This window comes from Heptranchias perlo, chromosome 41, assembly GCF_035084215.1.
Source record: "Heptranchias perlo isolate sHepPer1 chromosome 41, sHepPer1.hap1, whole genome shotgun sequence".
NCBI lineage: Eukaryota > Metazoa > Chordata > Chondrichthyes > Hexanchiformes > Hexanchidae > Heptranchias > Heptranchias perlo.
In genome coordinates this window covers 5193197-5201092 of record NC_090365.1, presented here as the reverse complement: position 1 = coordinate 5201092, position 7896 = coordinate 5193197, and the positions used below count along the sequence as shown (strand labels likewise).

At 43.8% G+C, this 7896-nt stretch overlaps 1 protein-coding gene across 4 annotated transcripts in view; it reads right to left on the bottom strand.

The window, feature by feature from the left end:
- The window catches only part of pak4 (p21 protein (Cdc42/Rac)-activated kinase 4), a 112629-nt gene that overhangs the window by 22802 nt on the left and 81931 nt on the right, over positions 1-7896 (bottom strand). The window lies entirely within an intron of this gene.

The following is a 7896-nucleotide window of genomic DNA, read 5'->3' as shown; positions in this document are numbered from 1 at the left end:
CACAGAGACCAAGAGAAGCATTTATTGAAGAACTAATTACTGAACTACGGGCTACAAACACAAAAGCTGGAAACCTCACAGGCTCAGTGGGTAGCACTCTCGCCTCGGAGTCAGTCGATCGTGGGTTCAAGCCCCACTCCCGAACTTGAGCACTTCAACGCAGTACTGAGAGAAGGTTGCAATGTTGGAAGCACCATGTTGAAGGAGCAGCGCACTGGATGAGATGTTAAACTGAGACACTGTTAGCCTGTTCAGGTGGAAGTATTTAAAGAACAGGGGGCCAATATTCCACCCTGAACCCACTCACAGTCCAAGCTCACATGAAGAATGGCTGCAGGGAGAACATACTTGAGGGCTGTTGGTGTCTTTGGAACTATACCAAAGTATGAATTACTGCCATTGGAAAAAAAAATGAAGGGGAAGGAGAGCAAAATGGAGAGAAAAAGATTTCCTAATACACCTTGTTATGTACATGAGTGTTAACAGCAAAAGGCTGGGACTGGTTTACAGCTCCACTTCACATGGCCTGTGACTGAACTGATCAATATGTTCAAAATGGCTGCCTTTACTCTCTACAGCCTCCTTCGATAAGACAGGAATGCAGAGAGGAAATAAATCTATTCCCTTAGCAACTCGATGCTGTCAAGATACAGCCGCCACAGCTTCCTGTTTCTTTCTTGATGTGAATTGAAGCTTAAACACTTAATGTGGTTGGACCCGCACAGATCCAATCCTGACCAACAGGTTGTATCTCATCAACATAAATACTATTACTGCCTAAATAGTTAGAAACAATCTTGTCTATCTACTTAATCTTGGTCCATTGACAACAGAATTCCAATGTGTCCTCCAAAACTGCTCTCATCAACCGCTCCTCGACCCACCTATCCATCCTCTAACTACTGCCCCATCTCTAGCCTCCTTTTCATCTCTAAGATCCTCAGGCATGTCGCTGCCTCCCAACCCTGCGTCCATTTTCCCGAAACTCCCTGTTTAAATCCCTCCAGTCCAGCTTCCACCCACATCACAGCACTGAGACTACCCTGGCCAAAGTCACAAACGACATCCTCTGCAACAGTGACCACGTTGCACTATCGCTCCTCTCCCAGCTACAGTAGCGCATCACCGGAAATTACTTCTCTTCTTCATCCCCCAAAGACCCATCCTTCACCCCCCACCTCCTTTTTCTCATCTATATACTGCCTCTCTGTGACATCATCTGCAGGAACTTGTATTTGCCTGACACATTCTGGAAATCACACTGCTTCTAAGACTATCATGCCATCCCAGTTTGCACCAGATTGTGTTGTGGGCACTCACTGCATGGATTATCGACTCGGCTGACATATCTATGTTAAAAATTAGCAGACTGCCCTTTGCTTTGCTCTTGGAAAGTTAGGACGAAGTGAAATTCCCTGAGTGCAGTAGTGATACTATGGGTATAGGTATGGGGATCTGGACTTAGGAAGCTTCATCTAGTGATAGAAGTGTTCAGTTGCAGGTGTGAGGTGATGCTCAAATAAAGTGAGACATACATAAATCTAATGCATTTTACTGGGTACGTGCCTTGCCCCAAAGTCATTTTCATGCTATCTGGTCACCTAACCTAACAAAACAGAACAGATACAGAAAGGTAGATGGACCAATCAGCAATCATGTGATGCTAATGGGCCGAATGGCCTCCTTCTGTGCTGTATCGTTCTATGAATGTGCAGATCGAGGGTTGGAGTGAATGAATTTCACCTGCTGCAATTCCCACTGAATCTATGAATTTAATCACTTTTATAAACTCACCCAGAGTCCTGCTTTTTGTTTTGTTTATTTAGAATCATAGATTACAGCATGCAAGGAGGCCTTCTGGCCCATCGAGTCCACGCCAGCTCTATGCAAGAGCAATCCAGCTAGTCCCACTCCCCCACCCTATCCTCATAGCCCTGCAAATCTTTTCCTTTCAAGTACTTATCCAGTTCCCTTTGGAAGGCCATGACTGAATCTGCCTCCACCACCCCCTCGGGCAGTGCATTCCAGATCCTAACCACTCCGTGTGAAAAAGTTTTTCCTCACGTCACCTTTGGCTCTTTTACCAATCGCCTTAAATCTATGTCCTCTGGTTCTTGACCCTTCCGCCAATGGGAACAGTTTCTCTCTATCCAATCTGTCTAGATCCTTCATGATTTTAAATACCTCCATCAAGTCTCCTCTCAACCTTCTCTGTTCCAAGGAGAACAACCTCAGCTTCTCCAGTCTATCCACATAAACTTTAAATGTTGGGGAGAATGGGGCACGTGGATTTCATGTGATTTTCAGAACCCTCTTCTTTTCCAAGTACCAGCCTCAGAACCTGTTTAGTTGGTGGGGGTGGGGGGGAAAGACGGTGAACGGAGGGCAAAAAGGAACAACGAGAAGGACAGACCTTATTCAAGAGCTGGAGGGAGAAGTGAGAGATCTTGCTGGTGGTGGGGGGCTGGGGGGAGATGAGAAAGGGAAATGGAGAAGGAGACAGCCTGTTGTGAAGGGGAGGGGAGCACGATGTTACAATGCTCACTTACAAATCTCAATAATACTTTCAAGCTATTTCTTCAGGGATACATTATAGAACCATTCCCATGTCTTCTCTCCCCCTCCTCTTCTGATCAAAATGTGGAGTTTTCTTGATCTACATGGTGTATTCACCCGCTGAGTGGTGAATTATAGCACAGAAGCAGGCCATTTTGGCCCAACTGGTGTGTGTCGGTGTTTATGCTCTACACGAGTCTTCTCCCACCACACTTCATCTAACCCGATTAAAATACCCTGCTTTCCTTTCTCCTTCATGTACTTATCTAGCTTCCCCTTAAATGCATCTATGCTATTCGCTTCTGCCACTCCATGTGGGAGCGAGTTCCACATTCTCACCACTCTCTGGGTAAAGACGTTTCTCCTGAATTCCTTATTGGATTTGTTAGTGACTATCTTATATTTATGGCCCCTAATTTTGGACTGCCCCACAGTGGAGAAACATTCTCTACATCTACCCTATTGAATTCCTTCATAATTTTAAAGACCTCTATCAGGACACCTCTCAGTCTTCTCTTTTCTAGAGAAAAGAACCCCCAGCCTGTTGGGTCTTTCCAGATATATTTTGAGAGCACAAATCACACAGAAGCTATATTCTAATGGTATGGGCTTAATAGTGCTTTTTTTTAAAAAAACAGTAAATACAAACAAGGTGCAGGCTGCACTGCATCAACTTGTTAATCTCATTGTGGTGGAGCAGGTTTTTATCCCATCAGAGTAGTTTGGGCAAGCTTTTACATTGTACTAACACATCAGAATCAGTTACACTTCACATTCTTGCTGACTCTGTGGGTTTGAGCACTCTCCCATTAGTTCCAACTTGTAACAGTACCACCTGTGTGGCCCAGAGGTTGGAATGTAGCCCATCTTATACTCTTATCGTCAGTTTCTGACGTACTGCAAGTTTCTACTGGAATGCTGCACAGCAAGTCTGGGATCCCTTCAGCCAACAGCCCCTCTTGCTGCTCACAGCCCTAAGCTATCGACTAAAACAGAAACCATTCACAATCAGCACCAGCTCAGCACACCGGCTGTAGGTACTAAACCCTAAGCTCGCAATGCAGTGCAGTACCTTGCAGATGAGTCTTAAATTACGAACTGTTCAGGTGGTCGTTAAACGTTCACAGCATTATCCCTTTTTGAACCAATACCACCAAAAAAAATTAACTGACAATCATCTCGTTCGTTGTCTGTGGGATCTTGTCTTGGGATACTTGCCTACATAACAGTGACCATACTTCAAAAGTAATTCACTGAATGAGAAGCCCCTTGGGACATCCAGAGGGCATGACAAGGTGCTTTATAAATGAAAATTTGACTTTTAGTACCTTTAAAAATAAATGATATCTTTTGTTTGTGATTTCTGCTAAGTGCAAAGACTGAGTGGATGGGTTGCTGCATTAAAAAGGCATGGGCCTGTTATTGAAAACTATGGGCTGTACCATTAGATGTACATGTCGCCTGCTTCATCCATACATGTATCTCTGCCATTTGCATCACTGCTTTACCTGTTTGCTGCTCAACTAATCGATCCCAATTCAGTTAACGATCAGATTGTGTTGTAGCTTTGTGTCTCTGTAAAGACTGTGGTGCAGACTTTTAATTTGAAATCGATCTGGTGTCATTTTCACTCAAGGATTGCTGATGTAAATTCAATTCTGTGGATGAAACATCGATCTGCTGCATATTCTGATTTTCTGGCAGTACAATAGCAGCAGCAGCCCACAGCTGCTGAGCAATGCAAAGGGTGTTTTACCAAGAGTCATTTGTTCTTACAAAACCATGAGTTACTCACACCAAATATCGATTGGTGTATGATCCAGCCAAGAATAAGAGATGAAAAATGGAATTGGATGTCAGCAGGGGAGAGCAGCAGCTGTTTCAAATTCGATCTTGTTGCAAGGAAGGACTAGGGGCTCAGTGCTTAAGCTCTGCTCGGTCATACCATCCGGTGTCATATTATAGTACTGGAGTATTCTGAAGCTCAGCAGGTGGGGAGAGGATGATGGCAGCACAGATCAGGATATGGGTGACAAACATTGGTAAAATAAACTTGAGAATTTTTTTTTTTTAAAAGACAAATGTAAAAATAATTGTGCTTAGGGTCACAAAAGTAATTTTAAGTCTTTCCTTCAAATTCCTCCATCGCCTCACTCCACCCAACCTCGGCAATCTTCTTCAGTACTATGCCCCAATACGTACTTCTCCGCTCGACCAACTTGATGCACTGCCTCTCCCTCCACTATTGGCACCAGAGCCTTCAGCTGCCAGATCCCTGTAACTCCCTTCCTAAACCCAACCATCTTGCTACTGAACTAAGATGCACTGCACCTAATCTCTGCATGCTTGATGACAACACCGGATCCCAAACGTAACACCCAGTGCTGGTATCCCACATCTGGAAGTGCGCAAAAAAAAAATCACCAAGGAAAATTTCCCAGAACGCTCAATCCAAGCAAAGCATTTAAAAATTCTAAAACCTCCAACAAAACACAAAATGCTCCCTAATTATTCTTTCTAATGGAGATAAGAGTCCCACCCGAAACAATTCTCTATCAGATGCTGACTGACCTGTGTACAGTATTTTCTGTTCTCGTTTACCTTTCTGTTAGTTCTAACTAAAAAAGACTTGCATTAATAAAGCACCTTTCACAACCCTCAGATCGTTCCAAAGCGCTTTACAGCCAATGAAGTACTTTTGAAGGGTAGTCACTGTTGTAATTTAGGAAACGCAGCAGCCAATCTGCGCCCAGCAAGCTCCCACAAACACCACTGTGATAATGACCAGATAATCTGTTTTAGTGGTGTTGGTTGAGGGATAAATATTGTCCAGGACACTGTGGAGAACTCCCCTGCTCTTCTTCAAAATAGTGCCATAGGATCTTTTACGTGCACCTGAGAACACACACTGGGCCTCAGTTTAATGTTTCATCCGAAAGACTGCACCTCTGACAGTGCAGCACTCCCTCAGTACTGCACTGAAGTGTCAGCCTGGATCTTTGTGTTCAAGACTCTGGAGAGAGGCTTGAACCTATAACCTTCTGACTCAGGTGAGTGCTACCCACTGAGCCATGGCAATTCACTGACTGTCTTCAACCTGTGATAGCAGATTCCAGAAATCTAGTAAATATTCAGTGTTTTCAGATGGATTTGCTGATCAATAAATTAGTCTTGCAAGACAAAGATTTGCAAATTGACTTTTTATTTGCAAGCTCACTGAAATCTTAATCAAAATTCCTAGCAAACTGGCTACTTTTTAAAAAAAAATCTGACTTGAGCTGCACTGCTGTTGTACTGTACGTAGTATATCAGTATCAATGGGCTAGAGAGAGAAAAAGAAAATTGAACTTAAGCCAACAGAGAACAGATTAAACTCTGAAGTGCCCCATCAGTGCTGTAGGATTGCCTTCAGCAAAAAATTGAGAGAAGTTCTCACTCCTGAGCTTTATAGAAGAGAGAAGAATATCTGTTATACAAGGACGATTTCATACAAGCTTTCAATAGCCACTCGGCTCCACCAACTATATCTACAATTAGTGGACAAGTGTGTACACATGGAATAGATCGATTGAAGAGGATAGATTCGATAGCTGAAGCTGTTACAAGAGCTACCGACAGAAGCCAATGCCAGCGTCACAGACACCTCTCTGAGGCTTTAAAATTCCAAAGTGAGAAACGTCTGTTGAAAAACGTCTACGCAACAGAAATAATACAACATGGAAACAATGCCACTGGATCCTGGTTCCACCACTCTGTCATTGGGGATCTGCTCACAGCTAAACGCACAAAGTCAGATTACTTCCCTTTCAGCTTCCAAAAGTGCACGGTCTCCAGGCTGCAAAGGAATGTGACAAGTGGTGGCGGGAGGGAAGATAAATAGGAGGAGAGCAGGAGACACAGGTTGCAGGTCTCTGTTTAAACACTGCTAGCACAGGACCTATTCTGACAATGTAAAAATGCCTTTTTGTCATACTAGATTAGGGTATTTATCTAATTCACGATCCTTGCCCATTTATTTTGGTGGGACGGTGCTTGGATTCTGTGTGCTCTTCACTGTAACTGTACAGAGTTCTTTCAGCACCAGGCTGGTTTTAGCCGAAATGCCAAGAGACTTGCAGTACAATACAAATGGACTATAGCAAGGTGTTATCATCGGGCACTTTTACATCGTTAATTAACCAACCGCAGCTCAGTACTCGTGCCGCTGCCAGCACCTGACAATATAATGGGGGTGAACGTCACATTTCCGATCATTCCAGGATCCAGCTTTCCTGGGTCCATAAATGGTTGTTGGGAAGGCAGAGGAAGCGAGTGCCTCTTTCTCACTGCTCCCCACCCCCCCATAGCAGAGCCAACGGTCACTGCAGCACACTGCACCAGTAATGAGAAGCACCAGTTGCTGCTTCAGTGCTGCTCTCCCAGCACACCACCATGTAAAAGTGCCTAATGCCTAATATGTGGACATGATGTGGAGATGCCGGTGATGGACTGGGGTTGACAATTGTAAACAATTTTACAACACCAAGTTATAGTCCAGCAATTTTATTTTAAATTCACAAGCTTTCGGAGGCTTCCTCCTTCCTCAGGTAAATGTTCAGGAGCTCCTCGAAGCCTACGCATTTATACATATAGAACAATACATGGTGTTTACAGAATGCCCCTGCAACTGCCCGTTGCCAAGGCAATCACCGTGTTCATGAGGACGACCGCACCCATGAGGACGGCCTCAACCGGGATCTTGGGTTCATGTCACGCTACACGTTACCCCACCAGCGAACAAATGTTATCTGTTTTTAATATAATGGGTCATTTGCTGGCTTTCTCTGCCTTCCGGATGTTTCTGCCTCTCTCTGTTTTTTTTCCTGTTTGTTTTTTTGTTGAATGTGTATTCGGGGGTTCTGCAGGTGACACCTCTCTGTCTGAACACGGTGATTGCCTTGGCAACGGGCAGTTGCAGGGGCATTCTGTAAACACCATGTATTGTTCTATATGTATAAACGCGTAGGCTTCGAGGAGCTCCTGAACATTTACCTGAGGAAGGAGGAAGCCTCCGAAAGCTTGTGAATTTAAAATAAAATTGCTGGACTATAACTTGGTGTTGTAAAATTGTTTATAATATGTGGACCTCAGCTCCCCTATCAAGAAAGCGTGTTTTAGGAGATTTTTAATTACTTTTAAAGATGAATCTTAAAGTCTACAGGAACAGGATAAATTGTGTTTGGTTTATTTTAAGATAAGCTAAAGAATTGGATGATTTCAGCATTACATGGTTTTTTTAATCCCAGTTAAAGCCTGCTTTAGCCAACACCCCACTCAGATTTTGTGTGTCCTTTGTTCTGC